The sequence below is a fragment of the Triticum urartu genome, chromosome 2A (genome assembly GCF_056163025.1).
Source record: "Triticum urartu cultivar PI428250 chromosome 2A, HENAU_Tu73, whole genome shotgun sequence".
In the NCBI taxonomy this organism is placed as follows: domain Eukaryota; kingdom Viridiplantae; phylum Streptophyta; class Magnoliopsida; order Poales; family Poaceae; genus Triticum; species Triticum urartu.
Genome location: NC_141874.1, coordinates 77,854,336 through 77,879,065, shown reverse-complemented (window position 1 = coordinate 77,879,065; position 24,730 = coordinate 77,854,336).

The window sequence follows — 24,730 nt, the reverse complement described above, 5'->3', positions numbered from 1 at the left end:
GCAAGGAAGGCAGGCGACCCCGCGGCCTCGCGCCACTACCGGCACACGCACCGGAGGCTGAAGAAGCCAGGACGCGCTCGAGCATGTCCTCGTGGAGCTGCCCAGCTTAGGTGTCGCCGCTATGTCCGCTCCAAGATCCAGCCGCCGTGCTCCTCGGTCGTTGCTCCTTGTCGCCGGAGCAGGGGAACGGGAGGCATTGGCGTGGTCCACGTCGCTGCTGGTCCAATCCCGACTCCCGGCCACCTGCGATGCATGTTGTGTGCGGGAGGAAGGGGATAAAGGCCATGGGTGCCTCCATGCAGTTCCGGGGTTAGTTTTGTCCAGAAGAGCACAAAGTTGCTTATACGCACTACATAGTGGAATAACTCTAAAAAACTTATGCGCACTATAAACTGGAACGGAGGGAGTAATAGGCAGGGTCGGATGTGGGGTGAGATTCCAGGGACAGATGTCCCCAGGAACCAATGAATATTTCCCAAAGTGAGACACCTTTGGTAAGGCAGGCAAGCTATGCGACCACAGCTCCCTTGTCAAATCAACAAAGAAGAAAAGCAAAGGCATGAAAAAAGTGTGTTTTGTGAACCACTCGCTCCATGGCCCATAAACTTGAAGGTGCCAAACTACTCACCAGATGTTGATCTATGGTCCGAAAACCGGCAGGACGGAGATGGTGGGCATTCACGTCGGCCATAACGGCCAAGGTTTCCCAACATGAATGTTTTTTTTTGACAAAGGTTGTTATTGTCTTGGTTCTTTCATTTCTTGGAGAAGAAGAGGCTGAATGGCTGATGTCAACAATATGAGCCTGTGTTCTACTTCTACATCCTTTTATTATCAGGATATTATATTTCACACAAATCAGATTTCGATCGATCCAGAGAAAGAGAGAGCATGAGCAGCCGGTTTGTGAATCTGGCGGTGAGGAACATGAACGGCCGTCCCGCCCCCTTCAACCTATACCGCATAGATCCAGCGAAGTTGTTCTACCCGGCCGGCGCCGCGTCAGCAACGGCGACGTCGTCCGAAGGAAGATCACCAGATCCAACGACAATGATGAAATCTCGGTTGCCTAGGCCGGCCATCTCCTTCGACTGGCCCTGCGAAAAGAACCAGGCCGCGGCCGGGCAGATCGATTTCATGTCCATCGGCCGCGGCGGGAACGCTATCCTCGCCGTGGACAACGTCTGCCGCACCATCCTGTATAACGCAGACCTCCACACCATCCGCACCAGCCTGCCCATGATGTCCCAACCCATGCGGGACCCCATCGCCATCGCCGTCGGCGACGACGACCTGTTCGTCATGGCGAGCAGGCCCGGCCCGCGGCCCCAGATGGAATGCTTCCAGGCCCTCCTCCGGGACAGCAAGTCGTCCTCGTCCTTCAAGAAATGGCGTTGGATCTACCTCGAGCCACCGCCCTTCACCTGGCGCTGCGAATACGACCATCATCCGATCTGCTGCTGCTGCCGCTACCACGACAGCGACGGCTTGCCGGGCACCGAGTTCCAAGACGCCTTTGCAATCTGCGCCCACACGATGGTCGGCGACTCGCAGATCTGGATATCCACGCCAGCCGCCGGCACGTATTCCCTGGACACGGAGAGCGGCGCGTGGAGCAAGGCCGGCGACTGGGCGCTGCCGTTCACAGGCCGCGCGGAGTACGTACCCGGGTATGATCTCTAGTTTGGCTTCTCGGGGGAGTACGAGCAGCTTTGCACGTTTGACCTGACCGCCCTGTCGACGGCGACGGCGCCGCCCGTGCCGCTGATGGCGTGGGACGATCTGGCCTGGCCGGAGAGCTGGGTCCCGACGGCTGGACGTATCGTGCCGCTGGGCTCTGGCAGGTTCTGCGTCGCCAGGTTCTTCTATGCCTGGGTGAACCAATTGATCACGTTCGCCAGCGGGCTCACCTATGATAACCACACCACGACGAATCTTGCGGTGCTCACCGGCGTGGAGGTGGAGCGCGGTGGCGCGCACGGGCTGGGAAGGATGGTCCGGCACAAGTCCAAGCGGTACGACCTCGGCTGCAACGTCGCCAAAGCCCTATGAATGATACGGGGGGTGGGGGCTCCCCTGCTTTCCGCGTGCTACGCGGGTGCTCGTGCTTCTGTCAGGCTGGTCGGAAAGTAACTTAGACTAGTGTCATATACTCTAAATTACTATCTTCATAATGCAAAGTACTCTATTCGTTCCGAATTACTTGTCGCGGGTATGGATGTATCTAGATGTATATTTAGTTCTATATACATTCATTTCCGCAACGAGTAATTTGGAACGGAGGGAGTAACATAATAGTAGTATCATACGTGGCTTCATTTATTAGCTCGTAGACTCATCTTGTCTTGAAAAGCGCTATGTTACAGTAACATATTATGTTACCACCTCTCATTAATTACTTGCCAAATAAATAGAATTTTCTCGAAGTGCGCTATGTTACTACTCCCTCCGTTTTTTTTTACTCCGCATATAAGATTTGGTCAAAGTCAAAATACACAAAGTTTGACCAAATTTATATAAAAATATATAAACATATACAATATTAAAATTATATAGTATGAAAATACATTTCATGATGCATCAGATAATATTGATTTCATATTGTGAATGTTTATATTTTTTAATATAAAGTTAGTCAAACTCTGTAAAGATTGACTTTGACCAAACCTTATATGCGAACTAAAAAGAAACGGAGGGAGTAGCTAAGTTACTCCCACTATGACTAGCCTTATGGCTGAAAATACTTGGACAAAACAAGGACTTGTACTGGAGATGTTGTGACCGGCGTTGTTCGTCTCGGTGGCGGCACGGCGGTCTGTGCGGGCGAGAAGATGTGGTCCTGTGTAGGTTATGTGGCTTGTGGCGGCAGATCCGACGACTCTCCCCTGACTTCATCGGATGGAGGAACCCTTTTTGGGGCTGAGGAGCATTGGGATGGACCCCGGTCGACCATCCACAACGACAATGGCCTCGCCGGTTATGGTGGGCCTCTTATTTGACTCAGAAAGCCAATTCGGCGATGTTGCAATGTCAGTTCATATCGGTTTCCTATGTCTCTCCCCGGCATTCGTCTCGGCGGCGACGATGGGTGGCTTCATGTGCGCAGGGACTCCCATGGGCTTGATTGCAATCTTCATTATTTCGTGAGGGTCTTCTTTGCACTTGTGTTGGGACTTCTGTCCTCTCGTTGTCTGTGTTTGTTTCTGTGTGTGGGTTATATACTCCTTTATTTGTTAATAACTTTATATAACTAGTAAATACGCACGTGCAACACACGTTAATATTTAGGTAATATATTAATTGCACGCGGATATTATGTATGCTATTATTTGTTTGTTAATCTTGTGATTAGTGCAATATTTGGTATGATATTAATTGCATGTTAAACATGTTTAACACTCGCCATTAGAGTAGTCTAGGTCGTTGGATTGACTTAGTTCGAGTTATTTACCCAAAACCACCACATTATGGGCTAGGGTAACAACTTGGTACCACATTTGAGTCAGGGCACAAAAAACCACCAACTCTGCGCCAAACCTATAACTCCGAGCACTAATTCTCCGATAAGCTCACGAAAACAGTGAAACTGACAGGTTGGCCCCACTTGTCGGGCTGACGTGGCGAAGACCAAAAACCGACTGATGTGGCAAATGAGACTTGGGCCCCACCTGTCAATGACCAGAGGGTCATCTTCTTCACAACATTCTTTCTATCAGGCATTCCATCGAGCACCTTCCGTGCGTTCATCCTCTGGTCACTGACGAAGGCACATCATGCCATGGCGCGGGGAAGGGGCGCGGTGCTCACCTTCAGCACGTATGCGTGCTCGGACGCGGGGAGGTAGCACTGGAGCAACGTCCTCGTGAGCGGCAGCGGCCGACGAAGCATGCACTGGTAGAAAAAGGGCCTATAGTCCCGGTTTGTAAGGGCCTTTAGTCCCGGTTCCTGAACTGGGACTAAAGTGTCGGTACTAATACCTCCCCCCTTTAGTCCCGGTTCAATCCAGAACCGGGACTAAAGGCCCTCCACGTGGGCAGTGCGCAGAGCCCAATCAGGAGACCCTTTGGTCCCGGTTGGTGGCACCAACCGGGAACAATAGGCATCCACGCGTCAGCACTTCTGTGGCTGGGGTTTTTGTTTTTTTAAAGGGGGGGGGGTTGGGGGTTTTGGGGGGTTAATTTAGGTGTTTCATATATTGTGTTAGCTAGCTATAATTACTAGAGAGAAGTGTCCTCTCTTATGTCCGTGCTTGGTCGACGCTACGTACTATACATACGTATAGAGAGGACTAGACACGCTGGCTAGCTAGTAAGCAAACGAAGGAAACAGAAGATCGTGATGAACATATATGCATACAGAGAGAAGTGATATCGACCACCTCTCCTTCTCCGAGAGATTGGTCGAACAACAAGTTCTCGTATATCTATCTGACACTACCGGCTACATATATACAGTAATTATCTCTTACAAATATAATCATACGGACTCAGGGGCAACATAGAATTCTCCGTCTTCAGGGATCACGTGGTCAAGAAAGAATGCCGCCAATTCCTCTTGAATTCCTCGCATGCGAGCTGGTGCTAGGAGTTCATCCCGCTTCCGAAACATCTAATTTAAAGAAGGGGGTCAATACATATATATATGAATGAATGAAACTCAACACAAATGATGGTAATAAAATAAAATTGTGAATGTTGTTATTTACGTACTTCATATTGTTCGTCAGTGTAGCACCGCTCACAGGTCGTGTGGCGGATGGACTCGCAAACATAGTATCCACAGAAATCATTCCCTTGTTCCTGCCACAACCACTTTACAAGAAATAGAGGTTAATCAAACTGATAAGCAAGAATGCCAAATGGTATTGATGAAACTAGCGCTTGAATGACTAGTAGATGCGCTTAAAATGCTACTATAGCTAGTACTTACTTTCGGGTGTCTAAATTGCAGCTCCTTCGGCAGTCCCGGAGCTTTTCTGGTGAATTTTCTCCAAACCCTGCCGGACAAATAAAACAATTACTTGATATATCAGGAAATGAACAAAGTTGCTGATATGGTGGATAATGATCGATTTAATTTACTTCTTGAGTATTTGAGTCATGTCTGCATAGTCCTTGGGATCTTTTCGTCTTGAGTCTAAGACAGTTACTAGTCCCTGCTCAAGCTTAATATGTAGGAGAATATAGTGGAAACTGCACACGCATGCATAACTCATCAATTACATTACTATAACCTTGACTAATATATAATGGAAACCGAATACGCACAAGACAGTAACACTCACTTGAAGTTGTAAGGAAAGAGTATTATATCTTTGTTTTGATTTATTATCAACGATTGTAGCATGCTGGCCTCGGTTTCTGCGGCATGAAATTTAACCTGAGTTGCATCTATGAGATATGTGTTAATGAACCCAATATCACCGACTTGTCTTTTCTTTAATTCGATGATCTTCAATCTGCATAATATAGTGAGGATGATCATAAATACATGCAATGAAAGAGCTAAGCTATATAGAGAAACTTAATGACAGAAGTAGTACTACTTACAGACAGTAGCAGGTGACAGTTGCTTTATCGAGGGCCAATTGATAGAAAAACCGATAGAACTCCTCAAATGGAACAGGCAACAGATCAATTCCAACGAGGTCATGCTCCTTTTTAACTTTCAAATACAAAGTACTCCTCCCCCCAGAGTCTCTGCAGATTTTCAAGTACCAATCATGCAATCTTCGCATCATCGTTGATAGAGATCTTTCATCTTTGACGAGAGGCTTCCCGTACTCGTATCTTTGTATCTGCACATCCATGGGTTCATAATGTACATCGTCGGGCAGGTAATCTGCAAGATTGCTATAACTGGGCACCATCCTCGGATCATTAGCGACGTTGTGGCTAGGCACCTTAAGCGGGGGGCACGATTGCTTCGCTTGTTCGCCGAGCTGGGCAATTTGTTTCCCAGCTCGTCGTTCTTTCAGCCTTTGATCACTGACAGTACTTCCCGACCGCTCCGCTTCGGCAAATTCCTTTCCAATAATGCGGTCATAGTTTCCTTTCAGCGGATCAGACTTCAGTGGTTTTGTCAGGGCAGCCAGAGTGCGCTTCACTTTCACCCGATCTACCTTCTCCTCCGGAGGTGGATGTTTCTTTGCTTTCACCCCTTCAAAGAAGTTCCTCACTTCTTCTCGCGCGATCTCGGCGTTCTCCTCCAGGGTCCTCTCATATGGTAACTTCTTTGGAGTCTTCAGAGAAGGACCGAATCTGTATGTCCTCCCGCCTCTGGTTGTACTGCTAGACGCCGACCGAGCAGACGTAGCGGTTGTCTTCTTTACTTGCTTAAGAGGCGGAGGAGAAGGACTACGACGCGCCGGAGCAGCTGGAGCGGCGGCAGGTCTCTTCCGCCCTTGCTGACGAGGCGGAGAAGGAGGAGGCTGGCTGCTCGGGCGTGTCGGCGCAGGCGGAGAAGGAGGCGGAGTGCCGCCACGCGCCGGAGAAGGAGCCGGCCGAGGGCCCTGATCGTCACTCGCCGGAGGAGGAGGCAGTGGAGGCGGAGTGCCCTGACTCGCCGGAGGAGGAGGAGGAGGCGGTGGCATCCAGTTCGGAAGATTGATGAGCTCCTTCCGCCATTGGCATGGAGTCTTCAGAGCAGACCCCAGCCGAGTCTCCCCTTCACCGGTAGGGTGGTCAAGCTGGAGGTCCTCAAATCCCTCCGTTATCTCATCCACCATCACCCTAGCATATCGTTCTGGAATCGGCCGACAGTGAAAAGTTGCACCGGGTTCAGTAGGAAAAAAAGAGCCAACAGCTGCCTTGACCTTCAAATTCATCCATTGTGTCATAAGGTGGCAATTTTGAGACTCTGTTATAGCATCCATGGGATAGCTGGGAGCCGTCAAGGCATGCTCCGGCTGAAGCAGCTCGGTGGAAGCCACGCTGCTTCTGCGCTGAGATGGCGGGGTAGCTTCGGGGGAGGCTTCGGTAGTACATTTGCTGCGATTTGCTTCTCGTTCCTCTATCGCGTCTACCCTTGCTTGCAGCGCCTGCATTTGGGTCTGCTGCACTTTTTTCCTCCTCTCATGGGATTTGTAACCGCCTGCGTCCGGAAACCCAACCTTCCACAGAATGGAGCCTGGCGTGCCTCGTGTCCGTCCAGGGTGCTCAGGATTCCCGAGGGCCATTGTGAGCTCGTCGTTCTCTCTGTCTGGAAAGAACGTCCCTTCCTGCGCTGCTTCGATATACTGCTTAAGCTTACTGACTGGTATGTCCATTTGATCGTTCGTCTAAATGCACTTCCCTGTTACAGGGTCTAGTGTTCCGCCAGCCCCGAAGAACCAAGTCCGGCAACGGTCTGGCCAGTTAATTGTCTCTGGTTCGATCCCTTTATGAACCAGATCATTCTCAGTCTTGGACCACTTAGGCCGGGCTACGAGGTAGCCACCTGACCCCGTGCGATGGTGAAGCTTCTTCTTTGCAGCATTTTGCTTGTTTGTCGCTGACATCTTCTTACTCTTTTCCGATGTCTTGTGGGCCACAAATGCGGGCCAGTGATCTCTGATATTCTCATATCTACCCTTAAATTCTGGTGTCTCATTATTTTCGACAAACTTATTCAGCTCTTTCTTCCACCTCCTGAATAGTTCTGCCATCCTCTTCGGAGCAAAAGACTTGATTAATTTCTCTTTAACTGGGTTCTCTGGATTATCCTCAGGCGGTAGGGTGAAATTTGACTTCAGCTCAGTCCAAAGATCATTTTTCTGCATATCATTGACATAAGAGACCTCAGGGTCTTCTGTAGCCGGCTTAAACCATTGCTGGATGCTTATCGGGATCTTGTCCCTAACCAGAACCCCGCACTGAGCAACAAATGCGCTCTTTGTCCGGAGGGGTTCAATAGGTTGGCCGTCGGGCGCGATTGCTATGATCTCAAACTTTTCATCCGAGCTCAACTTTTTCTTCGGGCCTCGTCTCTTTACCGAAGTTGTGCTCGATCCGGAGGGCTAGAAAAAAGAACAAAGACTTAATTAATATGTGTACATACCAAAACAATGAATGCATCAATCAGCTAGTCAGCATAGGCTTAACTAATATATATACCTGGCCGGACTCGGTTCGGTCACCGGAGCCATCCTCATGTTCTTCTTCTTGCACCGGCATTAGGTCACCGTAGCCAGCTTGTTCACCCTCTCCTTCCAGACCATCGATTTCGTTGAGAAACAACGAGATGGCATCACTTCCTTCTGCGATTATGTCCCTCAACAACGCTTCTTTTGTTGCTTCGTCTAGGGCGGTGTCCATAGTTTCTACAAATATTTACAACATGGCAATTATTATTCAAACATGATAGATGGATATATTAGTGCCAAACGTAGAACTAGCTACCTAATCATAGTAAGCTATCGGGAGGGGGTATATATCGACAACGACGACACTACATCTATGTCCCTCGACGACCCTCGTTCCTGATAAAAAAATAGGAAGAAGAAGAAAAATAAGAGGAGAAGAAAGAATAGAGGAGAAGATCTCCTCTATTCTTTCTTCTCCTCTTTTTTTCTTCTTCCTCTTCTTTTTTTATCCTCTTCTTCCTCTCATGTTCGATAGGATCGCCAAGGGGTCGGGAGGTTGCGTAGTGTCTCAGGATTCAACAAAACCATGTCTTCATCATTAGGCGAAAGTAACATGTGCATGATGGTACGAAACTCTTCAAAGTTGTTCTGGAACGGACTCCCAGATAGGATAATCCGCCTTTTGGTACAAAGTTCAGCAAGAGCCTTCCGAATATCGCTATTTGGAAGGCCTTTGCTGAATTGGTACCAAAAGGCAAATTATTCTATCCGGAACTCCATTCCAAAACAACTTTGCAGAACTTCGTACCAACATGCCCTGGTTACTTCCGGCTAATGATGAAGGCATGGATTTCTTCAATACTTTGACACTAGGAAACCTCTCTCGACCACTCGGCGATCCTCGACCCCTCGAACCCTCGACGACCCTGGAACCCTCGACCCCTAGACGACCCTCTTCTTCCTCTCATGTTCAAGAGGATTGCCGAGGGGTCGGGAGGTTGCCTAGTGTCAAAGGATTCAACAAAACCATGTCTTCATCATTAGGCGAAAGTAACATGTGCATGATGGTACGAAGCTCTTCAAAGTTGTTCTGGAACGGAGACCCAGATAGGATAATTCGCTTTTTGGTACAAAGTTCAGCAAGAGCCTTCCGAATATCGCTATTTGGAAGGCCTTTGCTGAATTCGTACCAAAAAGCGGATTATTCTATCCGGGACTCCATTCCAGAATAACTTTGCAGAACTTCGTACCAACATGCCCTGGTTACTTCCGTCTAATGATGAAGGCATGGATATTCTATTTTCTCTTTTCTCCACTATTCCTTTCTTCTTCTCCTCTTTTTTTTTCTTTTCTTATTCTTCTTATTTATTTCTCCTCTTCTTTTCGGTAGAGGAAACCCTAAATAGCTAGCAAGTATCGTGGGTGTGAGATACATGTGGCCTTCGGTGTCGGACACTACATCCACGTCCCACAAGTGACGTGGGCGTCGAAGCCCGCGCCACTTGTGGGATGTGGGTGTAGTGTCCGACACCGACGGTACATGTATCTCACACCGACGATACTTTCTATTTAGGGTTTCTCCTCTACCGCTCCTCGACCTCTCGATGACCCTCGTTCCCGATAAAATAAAGAGGAAGAAGAAGAAGAAAAAAGAAGAAAAGAAAGAATAGAGGAGAAGACTTCCTCTTCTTCCTCTCCTCTTCTTCTCCCTCTTCTTCCCCTTCTTCCTCGCCTCTCTCATGAATGTCCGACGTTCTCGACCCCCCCCCCCCACGTGTCGAAGAAAAAAAATAAGAAAAAGAAGAGGAGAAGAAGAAAGGAATAGTGGAGAAGAAGAGAAAATAGAATATATTCTATTTTCTCTTCTTCTCCTCTTCTTTTTCTTCTTTTTTCTTCTTCTTATTTATTTCTCCTCGTCTTCCTCTCCCCTCTCGGCGACCCTAGACCCCCTCTCGACCCTCGACCCCTAGGCGACCGTCGACCCCTCTCTTTTTTTTTCTTCCTCTTCTATTTTATCCTCTTCTTCCTCTCTACCGCTCGGCGACCCTCGACGACCCTCGTTACCGATAAAAAAAGAGGAAGAAGAAGAAAAAAAGAGGAGAAGAAAGAATAGAGGAGAAGATCGTCTCCTCTATTCTTTCTTCTCCTCTTTTTTCTTTTCTTATTCCTCTTCTTTTTTTATCCTCTTCCTCCTCTCATGTTCGACGACCCTCGACCCCCTCTTCTTCTCCCTCTTCTAATTCATTTGTTCACCAAAAAAAATCTATGAACAGAAAAAAAATCCTAATTTTTCTAATCCTAATCTTTTGCATATATACATGAACATAGATATATACACAGAGAACATATGTATACATATATATAAAAAATTCTAATATTCTTCTCCCTCTTCTAATCCTAATCTTTTGCATATATAAATGAACATAGATATATACACAGAGAACATATGTATACATATATATAAAAAACAAGCATATATATATATATATGAAAAAAGCATATATATGAAAAAAATGCTAGCTAGGGCGCCGGCCGGACCAGAGGAGACGCGGGCGACGGCGACGGCGGGCCGGGGCGGCGGGCGTCGGGCAAGGGGCCGGCCGGAGCGGGCGACGGCGAGGGCGGGACGGGGCGGTGCGCGTCGGGGCAGGGACAAGGGCGACAATGACGGGGGCGGGCCGAGGCGGGAGACGGCGACGATGGGGGCGGGCGGCGGCGACGATGGGCGCGGGCGACGGCGACGATGTTGGCGGGCGGCGTCGGGGCAGCCTGGCGACGGCAACGATGGGGGCGGGCGGCGTCGGGCGGGCGGGGCAGGAGCTCGGGGGCTCGGGGACGGCGGAGCTCGAGGGCGAGGGCGAGGGCGACGGCGGGGCGGCTCGGGGTCGGCGACGACGGCGAGGCAGGGCGCGCTCGGGGGCGGGGTAGGGGCAACGGCGGCGACGGCGAGGCGAGCAGAGGGGCAGCCTGGCGGCGATCGAAGAAACTGTACCAAATTTTCACAAGTTTGGCTTATATAGACGGAGCATTGGTCCCGGTTGGTGGCACCAACCGTGACCATTGCCCCCCTTTAGTCCCGGTTGGTGCCACCAACCGGGACCAAAGGCCTCTTTTCGGCAGCCCAAAGGGCGGGAAGCGAAGGCCATTGGTCCCGATTGGTGGCACCAACCGGGACTAAAGGGGGGCAATGGTCACGGTTGGTGCCACCAACCGGGACCAATGCCACCTTTAGTCCCGGTTGGTGCCACCAACCGGGACCAATGGCCTTGTGCGCCCCGCGCCCAAAAGTTTAGTCCCACATCGCTAGTTGACAGCGCCCAACACCAGTTTATAAGCTCTGCTGCCTCCTCCCTCTCGAACTCCTCTGAACTGCAGGCCTATGGGCCTAATTTGACACCGCTTTGCCTGTGGGCCTATTGGGCCTTCTGCGGGCCTGAATGCATTTTTTTTGGTTTTTTCTTTTTTATTTCTACATTTTTTTGTTTTTTTATTTTTTATTTCTTTTTGCTTTTAGGTCACAAAAATTATAAACTTTCTGTTAGTGTCATTAGTTTTAAATTTTAAATAGTTTAAATTTGAATTTTTAAAAATTTGTGTGAATCACTAGTTTATGAATAACTTTACTATAAAATTAGAATTTTTTCTATTTATTTTTTATTTCTACTTACAACTAAATACTTACAGTTTTTTAGTGATTTCTTTTTGCTTTTAGGTCACAAAAATTATAAACTTTCTGTTAGTGCCATTAGTTTTAAATTTTAAATAGTTTAAATTTGAATTTTTAAAAATTTGTGTGAATCACTAGTTTATGAATAACTTTACTATAAAATTAGAATTTTTTTTCTATTTATTTTTTCTTCTTTGCTATTTATTTTTTATTTTAGGTCACACAAATTATAGTTTGATTTTAGGTCACACAAATTATATTCTTTTTGCTATTGAAGAATATTATAGTTTTATTTTAGTTGATCATAACATAATATTTTAATTGATTGTTTTTATTTTCATAAAAGTTTTGTAGTTCATTCTGTTTGCTATTAATTCATTCTTTGAGCTAAATGACTCTGAAATTGGAAAGCATTTCAAAATGAACTCTGAAAAGGTTGAAAGTTGGCATGGTCTCATCATTTCACCCACATAGCATGTTCCAAAAAGTAGAGAGGGTTACGACAAAAACTTGATGCACTTTGTGTACAAAATGGACAATCACTTTCGAAGTATCAAAGTTTCGAACCATAAGACATAAAAGCATTTCAAATGAACTCTGAAAAAGTTGAAAGTTGGGATGGTATCATAATTTCACCCACATAGCATTTGCTTATTGCGGGAGAAAGTCTTCACTTTTTCTTCGCTTGTGTCATTTGCTTATTGCGCCGTAACCATGGATAATCTTCATTGTTTATCAGGATGCTTGGGTCAGCCTTGACATTGAAGGGAGGAATTTCATGAAACTTTTCATAATCTTCAGACATGTCTGTCTTGCCGTCCACTCCCAGGATGTCCCTTTTTCCTGAAAGAACTATGTGGCACTTTGGCTCGTCGTATGATATATTCGCTTCCTTATCTTTTCTTTTTCTCGGTTTGGTAGACATGTCCTTCACATAGATAACCTGTGCCACATCATTGGCTAGGACGAACGGTTCGTCACTGTACCCAAGATTTTTCAGATCCACTGTTGTCATTCCGTACTGTGGGTCTACCTGTACCCCGCCGCCTAACAGATTGACCCATTTGCACTTAAACAAAGGGACCTTAAAATCAGGTCCGTAGTCAAGTTCCCACATGTCCACTATGTAACCATAATATGTGTCCTTTCCGCTCTCGGTTGCTGCATCAAAGCGGACACCGCTGTTTTGGTTGGTGCTCTTTTGATCTTGGGCGATCGTGTAAAATGTATTCTCATTTATCTCGTATCCTTTGTAAGTCAATACAGTCAAAGATGGTCCCCTGGACAACAAGTACAGCTCATCACAAACAGTGTTGTCACCTCTGAGACGTGTTTCCAACCAACTGCTGAAAGTCCTGATGTGTTCACATGTAATCCAGTCGTCGCACTGCTCCGGGTGTTTGGAGCGCAGACTGTTCTTGTGTTCATCGACATACGGGGTCACCAAGGTAGAGTTCTGTAGAACTGTGTAGTGTGCTTGAGACCAAGAATATCTGTCCCTGCATATTATTGAGTCTCTTCCCAGAGTGCCTTTTCCAGTCAGTCTCCCCTCATACCGCGATTTAGGGAGACCTATCTTGTTAAGGCCAGGAATGAAGTCAACACAAAACCCGATAACATCCTCTGTTTGATGGCCCATGGAGATGCTTCCTTCTGGCCTAGCGCGGTTACGGAGATATTTCTTTAGGACTCCCATGAACCTCTCAAAAGGGAACATATTGTGTAGAAATACGGGCCCCAGGATGACAATCTCGTCGACTAGATGAACTAGGACGTGCGTCATGATATTGAAGAAGGATGGTGGGAACACCAGCTCGAAACTGACAAGACATTGCGCCACATCACTCCTTAGCCTTGGTACAATTTCTGGATCGATCACCTTCTGAGAGATTGCATTGAGGAATGCACATAGCTTCACAATGGCTAATCGAACGTTTTCCGGTAGAAGCCCCCTCAATGCAACCGGAAGCAGTTGCGTCATAATCACGTGGCAGTCATGAGACTTTAGGTTCTGAAACTTTTTCTCTGGCATATTTATTATTCCCTTTATATTCGACGAGAAGCCAGTCGTGACCTTCATACTGAGCAGGCATTCAAAGAAGATTTCTTTCTCTTCTTTCGTAAGAGCGTAGCTGGCAGGACCTTTATACTGCTTCGGAGGCATGCCGTCTTTTTCGTGCAAACGTTGCAGGTCCTCTCGTGTCTCGGGTGTATCTTTTGTCTTCCCATACACGCCCAAGAATCCTAGCAGGTTCACGCAAAGGTTCTTCGTCACGTGCATCACGTCGATTGAGGAGCGGACCTCTAGGTCTTTCCAGTAGGGTAGGTCCCAAAATATAGATTTCTTCTTCCACATGGGTGCGTGTCCCTCAGCGTCATTCGGAACAGCTAGTCCACCGGGACCCTTTCCAAAGATTACGTAGTGTAAATCATTGACCATAGCAAGCACGTGAACACCGGTGCGCATGGCGGGCTTCTTCCGGTGATCTGCCTCGCCTTTGAAATGCTTGCCTTTCTTTCGACATTGATGGTTGGTCGAAAGAAATCGACGATGGCCCAGGTACACATTCTTCCTGCATTTTTCCAGGTATATACTTTCAGTGTCATCTAAACAGTGCGTGCATGCGTGGTATCCTTTGTTTGTCTGTCCTGAAAGGTTACTGAGAGCGGGCCAATCGTTGATGGTCACGAACAACAACGCCTTAAGGTTAAATTCCTCCTGTCTGTGCTCATCCCACGTACGTACACCGTTTTCATTCCACAGCTGTAAAAGTTCTTCAACTAATGGCCTTAGGTACACATCAATTTCGTTGCCGGGTTGCTTAGGGCCTTGGATGAGAACTGGCATCATAATGAACTTCCGCTTCATGCACATCCAAGGAGGAAGGTTATACATACATAGAGTCACGGGCCAGGTGCTGTGATTGCTGCTCTGCTCCCCGAAAGGATTAATGCCATCCGCGCTTAAAGCAAACCATACATTCCTTGGGTCCTTTGCAAACTCATCCCAGTACTTTCTCTCGATTTTTCTCCACTGCGACCCGTCAGCAGGTGCTCTCAACTTCCCATCTTTCTTTCGATTCTCACTGTGCCATCGCATCAACTTGGCATGCTCTTCGTTTCTGAACAGATGTTTCAACCGTGGTATTATAGGAGCATACCACATCACCTTCGCAGGAACCCTCTTCCTGAGGGGCTCGCCGTCAACATCACCAGGGTCATCTCGTCTGATCTTATACCGCAACGCACCGCATACCGGGCATGCGTTCAGATCCTTGTATGCACCGCGGTAGAGGATGCAGTCATTAGGGCATGCATGTATCTTCTCCACCTCCAATCCTAGAGGGCATACGACCTTCTTTGCTGCGTATGTACTGTCGGGCAATTCGTTATCGTTTGGAAGCTTCTTCTTCAATATTTTCAGTAGCTTCTCAAATCCTTTGTCAGCCACAGCATTCTCTGCCTTCCACTGCAGCAATTCCAGTACGGTACCGAGCTTTGTGTTGCCATCTTCGCAATTGGGGTATAACCCTTTTTTGTGATCCTCTAACATGCGATCGAACTTCAGCTTCTCCTTTTGACTAATGCATTGCGTCCTTGCATCGACAATGACCCGGCGGAGATCATCATCATCGGGCACATCGTCTGGTTCCTCTTGATCTTCAGCAGCTTCACCCGTGGCAGCATCATTGGGCACATCGTCTGGTTCCTCTTGATCTTCACCAGCTCCCCCCGTTGCAGCATCACCGTATTCAGGGGGCACATAGTTGTCATCGTACTCTTCTTCTTCGCCGTCTTCCATCATAACCCCTATTTCTCCGTGCCTCGTCCAAACATTGTAGTGTGGCATGAAACCCTTGTAAAGCAGGTGGGAGTGAAGGATTTTCCGGTTAGAGTAAGACCTCGTATTCCCACATTCAGTGCATGGACAATACATAAAACCATTCTGCTTGTTTGCCTCAGCCGCATCGAGAAACTCATGCACGCCCTTAATATACTCGCGGGTGTGTCTGTCACCGTACATCCATTGCCGGTTCATCTGCGTGCATTATATATAATTAAGTGTCCAAATTAATAGAAGTTCATCATCACATTAAAACCAAAGTGCATACATAGTTCTCATCTAACAACATATAGCTCTCCAGAGCATCTAATTAATTAAACCATACATTGAAACTATGTAAAACATTTCAATGCGAAAACAAATGCGATCATAATCGCAACCAAGGTAACAATTGATCCAACGGTATAATGATACCAAGCCTCGGTATGAATGGCATATTTTCTAATCTTTCTAATCTTCAAGCGCATTGCATCCATCTTGATCTTGTGATCATCGACGACATCCGCAACATGCAACTCCAATATCATCTTCTCCTCCTCAATTTTTTTTATTTTTTCCTTCAATAAATTGTTTTCTTCTTCAACTAAATTTAACCTCTCGACAATAGGGTCGGTTGGCATTTCCGATTCACATACATCCTAGATAAATAAAATCTATGTCATGTTGGTCGGCATAATTTTCATAAACAATAAATGAACCAATAGTTATGAAGATAATATACATACCAAATCCGAATCATAGACAGGACGAGGGCCGACGGGGGCGGATATCAAAACCATCGCACTATATAAGATGCAATAATAAATGTAAGAAAATGATACAAGTATCTATCTAAACAGACAAGTAAGAATATTTTTCCTTTCAGAAAGAAGATAAGAACAAGAGGCTCACCACGGTGGTGTCGGTGATGAGATCAGCGCGGGTGATCGACGGCGGTGAAGACGGGGACGGGGCGTGACGGACCGCTAAATCTAGACAAATCTCGAGGAAAATGGAGCTTGGAGGTCGAGCTTCGAGAGGAGAAAGTTTAAGTAGTGTGGCTCGGGCATTCCATCGAACACCTCATGTGCATAGGAGGTGAGCTAGAGCACCACAAACCCCTCCCCTCGCCGGCCAGAGAAAAACAGAGCACTGGAGTGCTCTGCTCGCGGGCGAGGGTATATATAGGCACCTCATTGGTCCCGGTTTGTGGCAAGAACCGGGACTAAAGGGGAGCCTTTGGTCCCGGTTCAGGCCACCAACCGGGACCAATGGTGGTGGGCTAGGAGCGAGGCCCATTGGTCCCGGTTCGTCCCACCAACCGGGACCAAAAGGTCCAGACGAACCGGGACCAATGGCCCACGTGGCCCGGCCGGCCCCCTGGGCTCACGAACCGGGACCAATGCCCACATTAGTCCCGGTTCTACACTGAACCGGGACTAATGGGCTGAGCCGGCCTGGACCATAGCCCTGTTTTCTACTAGTGATGGTGAGGCGAGGAAGACGGCTTGGGGACTCGCAGCTTGCCGGTGTTTGGCGGCGAAGGCATCAAGAGGACGGGTCGAAGCCTAGGGACTAGTTGCGAGGTGCAGGGATTCACCGGAGCAGGAGATCGAGGCACATTGGTGGTCGAACGTGAAGAAGACGACCGCGGCGTGGCCAATTTTGGACGTCCGGGTCCAAGAACTCCGGTAGGGGTGCTTAGGGAGGCATTCCGGTGCTCCCAGACAAGGTGGTGGGGCTTGGAGTGGTCTCTCGCCATGAGAATGGTGGCCGGCGGCGACCGCGGATCGGGGAGGAGCTGCTATGGGCTCTGTGGGGGTGTGGACTCCGGCGGCCGATGCGGACGTCGTACGGGTCCTGGGCACCAGATCCATGGAAGCGGGGTTGCGGGCGTCCACATCCGGAGCGAGCGGCGGCCGGCAAGGCAACCGACCCGAGTGGTGCTGCTCGGGGCGAGGCGTGCATCGCCGGAGCGGCCTGGAAGAGAGGAGGAGGTTGATGGCGGGGGACACGGCGTCTCGTCAGGCGTTGGGCTGCCGGCGGGGACGACCGTGGCGGCCGACCATGGCGGCGGAGGCATGGGTCCAGCCTGAGCATGGCCACTGGCGAGGTCCTCTGTGTTCGCTAGTTGAAGAGAGAAAAAAGACAGAGAGGAGGAAGGAGGAGGTGCGTGAGGATGACAGATGGGACCTACGTCCACCTCAGCAAATTGTCCAGATAGGCATGCCACATCGTCCCGACATGTGGGCCCTATCTGTCGGTTTCGCTGTTTTCGTGAGTAAATTCGACTATCAGTGCTCGGCGTTACAGATTAGCCCCATTGTTGGTGGTTTTTTGTGCTTTGACTCAAATGTGGTACTGATCTGTTACCCTAACCCATAATGTGGTGGTTTTGGGTAAATAACTCACTTAGTTCGATGGCCGAGATCAGTTGGATCTGCCTCTTTGGATCTTTTTATATTGGTATAGATATAGATATAGATGAAGCACACGGTACTCTAAAAAAAATCCCTTCATTCCAAAATAACCGGAACATCAGAAAGGAATATGGGAAAGATGTTAGTTGAACCCCATGGCAGCTACCTTCTATTAGCCGTTTGATTCTGCATTGACATCCTCTTTACTACCCAAACAGCTCCCTTCCTAGTTCCTACCAACCCTATTTCACATGTCTTGCTTCTTTCGGTACAATTTCTCATGTAGCATATATCTACAAGGAATCATTCATCATAAACAAGGATATGGAGGGTTTACGAGCAAAGCAGAATACTTGTCAGTTAATATTTTATACAACGGCGTTCAAGGAACAAGACGTGCAACAATTATCCAAAATATCATAATTAAGAATACAATGGCGTAAAAATATGCATATTTAGTTGCTTCTATATATGGCATATCGCAACGAACAGAACTATCTGAGAACTGATGATGCCAAATGATCAATGCCCTTTAAATAGTTTTACGTGGAATACACTTCTAGGACGAAGTACTCCAGGGATCACACTCTTGACCATATTCTGTTTTGAAGGAAGTTCTCACGGCATCTCTACACGTCAATGGCCTCAAATCTCCCTGCATTTCGTCTTGTTTCCTGCAATATGCTCAACATGCTTAAATTCTTGCCCATCATCGAGCAATGCAAGAAACTACAATGCAAACAATTTTTGGAAACTGGAGGTAACGCCAAATCATATAGGCTTGTCAATTTACTTCTGGTCTGGTAATTAATATTTATTTTTGGCGCCGAGAAACAATTAATAATTAGTAACTTAACTGGGACAGAAGAAATAGCTGATGGTGAACAAGCACGGTAGAGCACATACCTCAACAGTTCAACTGTGTTCAGAAAATTACAAGTGTCCATCTTGATGCTCGCCCGGAGAGGGTTTCAGCAATGTCTCGTAATCAGCCTGTTCAAAGTTAAGCTTTATTATATACTATGTTAAATGGAATGCAGATTTAAGCAAGTTACCATCAAGCAACAAACCGAACTGGTAAAAGTGATTTGAAGAATGTAAGCTAGCTTAGCTCTTTTACGCAACACACACCATCCTGTGCGCTTCTTATGTAATTTATAAGTTGATTAGTACAAGCTGAGTTTAAGCTAAGATCAGGTGTAGTCGTTTTCTCTTGCGGGGTCACAGAAATGCTATCATTGCTACAGAGGATTTAAAATTATAACTGGAACCAGAAATATTGCGACCTGCAAATATAAAAGACTATAATATTTTTCACTGCTGCAAATACTTCCCTTCTGCTACAAATAACTTGAATTATAGCTCCATACATGAAAGCGAAAGAACAACAATGCTACAACTACAATGGAAAGGAAATTTCAGAAATTGGAGTGAAGGCGAAATCATATAGCCTTATCAATTTTCTTCTAGTCGGGTCATATATTCATTTTGTGCCATTGAATACAACTAGCAATTGTGGTTAGACAGAAGAATAGATTGATGGGGCCAACAAAGCACACTATGGCATATTACCTCAAAGGCCGAATTGTGTTCCCAAGGCATAGGGTTTGGAAAATGTTCATCTGGAGCATAATCAGATGTAGTTCCCATCAAATGATTAACACAAGCAGAAGTAGTATCGGGTTGCCGTGGCTCATTGCCACCAGTCTGTAAAAAGTCAAGCTTTTATTATTATATATCTTAAACAGAATACAGCTGTAAGCATGCAGGTTATCAACAAGTAGCTAGCACAGACCAAACTTGCTAAAAGTTATTACTGAACAGTGTTAACAAGCTTATTAAATCTTCTAGCTGGTTGTATACAGCAACAGCAACATAAGGGCTATAATGGTTGATTGTTTTCCTCTATATTCATGTCATCTAAAGATAAAATAAACATGTCGTACAATAGATTTATTCTTAGTACCATCTCTGGAATTAATGTGTGTGTGCTTATAAAATTATGGAGTGTTAAAAATTAAACTAAAGAACAGACTGAGAGAAGACATCTTGTACGTGGAGAAGAATACCACATTTTTTTTTTGCGTCTAAGAGATATTCTTTTTTTTTTGCTTCCAAAATACTCCCTTCGTCCCATAATATAAGAACGTTTTATATACTAGTGTAGTATCAAAAACGTTCTTATATTATGAGACGGAGGGAGTATCATATACTAAGATAAGGCAAACATCTTTGCCAGTTTCTCTCTCTTCCAATTATGCAATCATTCTATCTAGCAGTGCCTAATTGAGATCAATATTCTACGTACCCTATTTAATGTCCACTCTATTATGTAGATATATGCATGGTCCAGATTTGGTTGGCCCAACCCGAGTTGAAGCTAGTTAGCGTACCGTGGAATACTGATTGGGTGGAATAGGATCCAAGTTATTCCAAGACCAAGTAAAGAGGGGGTCATGATCCAAGTTATTCAAAAGCGAAGTAAAGAAGGGATCATTCTGCATTGACATCTCATCAGCAAGAGCATTCGGTTCAGGAAGCTGGAAACATGAGGTAATGATGTGTAAGTCATTTTAATCAATAATAAAATCACTGCAACCCTAACGATATTATGATCTTATAGAAAGCTCAAATATAAAAACTAGCTATATTAGTAAATTTGTCAAGTCAAATGAATAGTGGAATTTTGAAGTTCTGTAAATGAATCAAGATACGAGTAGGAATTCCTGGATGAGCTTAAGCACATTAGAGGAGTCGTTTCCTCTTCTCGTTGATATTAAAAAGAAAATTATCACCTGCATTGGGAAACTAGAAGGGAAGTGTATTTTGCTAAAAAAAAAACTAGAAAGGAAGTGTGCGTTGGACATATATCATAATATTGCAATTAACAGCGCAAGTGCTAGACATATTCATCACAAAGTTTACAGGGGAATCATGGCCGTGTATGCGAAACTCCGCAAATAAAGTGCAATGTCGCCAAGGCTACTTCTAGTTGATACTATTTGAAGAAACAAATTACATGTATTACCGATGAAAGGCAAAACTAGAAAGGAAGTTTACCATGGCTGCATATGGGTTGTCATTCATTGTACTAGTGTTCTCTTGAGTCATCATAGAGTTTCCAGCAGAAGCATCAGCGTATCCAATACTCTGCAGATAAAGAGCAGCCGCCTAGGTTACTTCTAGTTGATACTATCTGAAAGCAAATGTCACATGCATTATCATTGCACGAGTACAAAGAAAGTTTACCGTGGGTTTAACAGACATGATGTCATTCATATGAAAAGAGTAGGATGGACCAATCATGGAGTTTCGCCATGGAGTATGATTTAATCCACCACTCTGCAACATCATAATCAAGAGCAATTGCCAAGGTTACTCCCAGATACCATATGAGCAACAAATATCACATGCATTACCATTGCAAAGGAAACTTGAAGGGAAATGTACCATGGTCGACGTCTCATACGACCGGATGTCATTAAAAAGCCAATTAGTACATGGGCTCATCAAAATTTCCTGAAGAGGAGCACTACGGTCAACACTCTGCAAAATTAACATAAAAAAGTTCGAACCAGTTTATAGAAAAAATTGCCAAAATCTATAGTACCAAATCAATACCATCAGATTCATCACAGAATACATTTTTCATATGATATAAATTCTGTATCGAAATAGAAATAATTTTCTATATAAGTTTGGTCAAAGTTAGTGAAGCTTGACTTCCATGAAAACCAATACACACTAGCATATAATGTCTGTGCCCCAAAGACGGTGGGTAGGGTTTATATATTTCGATGCACGAACAGAAATATGCGTGAAATTATATAGCCATGCATGCATGGCTCTACACATGGTCCAAACGAGACAAATTTGGCCACTGAGTTTTGCCTTTGACACAGAAATTGATTTAGCACATGTACGTGGAAATAATTTTCAACAGAAAAGGGAAACATATATACCTTGCAAGCGTACGTCAGTAAGTCCCGATTGACATTAGGATAGCCTTTCCGATGTAGCACGCAGATAGCAACATGTGGCTAATAAAACAAATCCACACGAAAGGTCAATTAATAATGTGTTGCCTAACTTCATGAAAAAATAGTATACATGAGTTAACCCCGTTTTTTATCTAATGTTGTTAGATGCAAAATACTGCAGTCATTATGGAAGGAGCTAATGCAGAAACATGGATAATTTCAGTATATATTGAGGATGAAATCCTGCAGTAGAAGTGTTAAGAAATAAACTTTCTGATCGAAATAATTTGAGGATGAAATCCTGCAGTAGAAGTGTCAAGAAATAAACTTTCTGATCGATGCCTTATTGTCTATGCAAAAAAACATCATCTATTTTTTCCTAAAAGAAATTGAATAGCATTTCAATTCAACTTTACATAGCTTCGATTCAACACCTGAAAAGTCTTTTGGTACCCTTTTCTCTGTGTAAAATCGTTCATATAGAGCTAGCATAAAATCAAAACTCATGTGAGCGAAGTTGCAAACATTGCAAGCCAAACATCTGCCTACCTCCTCGATTTTCTGAACATACTCAATCACGGTGAATCCATCCTTGGGATAGTACAATTTAGTCATGTCGAACAGCCAGCTTTCTGCCTTTGGTTTATGTGGTCCTTTGTTCTCCCATGTCCCTCCTCGCAAAGCCTTCCTGCTGTTCCTGCTGCGAGGCTTGACGATAAGCGTGCAAAACACCAATACTGGTGTTTCCACAACATCTTTGTGCAATTCGTTTCTTAGTAACCCACCTGCAAGTGCGAGAGACCAGTATAGTATGTGAGCTCGATCTCTACATGGTTTGCATGGTAATGCATGGAAGACCGGAAAGCTTACTTTGGTGCTGCCAGTCGGGGAATTCCTGGTACATGCGGAACCAGCGGACCTTGCTGGCGCCGCCGCACCGGATGTACTTCCCCAGAGATATGGCCATCTCGCTGGGGCCGGAGTCGTACATCTCAACAGATTTCAGCAACCAATCTTTCTCAGACATCAAGGACGCCCGATCGACCCCGCCGGAACCACTGCTGCTCATCTCTCTCTCCCTCCCCCTCCCCCCCTCTCTCTCTCCCTCTCCCTCTCTCTCCTCGATGGATCGATCTTCCCAATGAGCTCCGGCGTCAGTGCGTCTCTCGTCTTGAGCTTCTGGCACTGCGCCAGTGTCGCTTTATATAGTGGCTCGGGAGAGGCCAAGAAGAGGTGGGGGACTGGGGAGAGGAGCGGGGGTATGAAAATGCAGGTCCGATACCAGGTCGGGGACGGGGTCGGGGGTGTCAGAACGCACGGCGGGGCGCGAGGAGGCCGAACTAGTTGGCGGAGCTCCGGCGAGATTCTAATCCCGGGTCTTGCAAGGGCTCAAGAGAGAGAGGGCAGATCAAGGGGGGTTTTTGGGGGGGCTAGAATAGGACAAAAGAACCCCGCACATGCATGGCGACGCCGCGGCGTATCCTGCTCAGAATCACCGTGTTGCTGCTCTAGTACATCTGTACTACTTTAGCTAGGGTTAATTTTCAAAAATAGTTCCCGGCCCATTAGGAACTACTGTACTAGGAAGTCGACCATTCCTTAACTTTTCAGTTTAGACGATCCAAAATATTTTCCTAAAAAAAAGACGATCCAAAAAATATGATTAATCGATACGCCGGTATGGTTGAGACGACACGTGCATGCATGCTTGCGTGCATGACAGCAGGGCCGTCTGGACTTCCTTGATACGGACAGGGGCAGTAGTGTACCACCCCATTTGGTTTCGCTGCCTTGGAGTATAATTGCGTACTGCAGTCCAGTTACTAGAAATGACTTAAAAAAAACTCACTACTGACTTATACAGTACACTAAGATAAGACACACAGATATGGTTGATTAGTTGGCTCATGCATGGTTCTCGGCGGCTTTAGACGAATTTAACAATAAACCTTTATAGTTTTATAGTAGTGACTTTATAAATTATTAAATTATTTTTACGGTCTATAAATTCAAAATATCATAAATTTGTAAGATCTTAAAACTCGAGTTAAATTTCAGATTGTGAATTTTACAAAGAGTAAGAAAATACGGCCATCCGCAATCCATTGAACATTGCACGTGCTCCGGTGGTTAACTCGTGTCCATCAGTAACTTAGCACCAGTAGTGTGTGTTAGTCGCGTACACTAAAGAACGGACTCAAAATCTACATTTACGAGCGATGCTAGACCCATGTAAAGTTACGTGAGATTTTTACGTAAAGACTGACTTGATGGTAGTTTATTGGATTATAATTAGTGGCTGGGGCCCACCCAGTTAAAATCAGGGAGGCGAGAGAGTTATTGAGGGAAAGTTACGTGAGTCTTCATAAGCTCGTTCGTAGGTGTAGCATTATTGCTACATTTACCTCCATAAACTTGCTAACGTCGAATTAGGCTTTCGCCCTGCTTTATAGATAAAGCAAAATAAACTTGCCAACCTCGCTCTCTTATGTTCAAATTTGCTCGGTGGCTCTGACGGCTTAAGTGGCAGCATGGTGGGATCCTATGTCTTAATTATCATGCTCTAGTTCACTCGTAGATGCATCATGCATATATTGGGCATGCATGTACATGCGCAGGACGACGCAAAGCTGTTGTTCGTTTGTCGAGCGTTCGCGGGAGGAGCAAGGCTGCAGAGAGCACAGACCGACGACGTACGTCACACTGGGAGTGTACGTACGGGTGGCCAAACTCGTCAAAGAGAGTGCAGGTGTGCATGCAACTGGCCTTGGAGCTCGG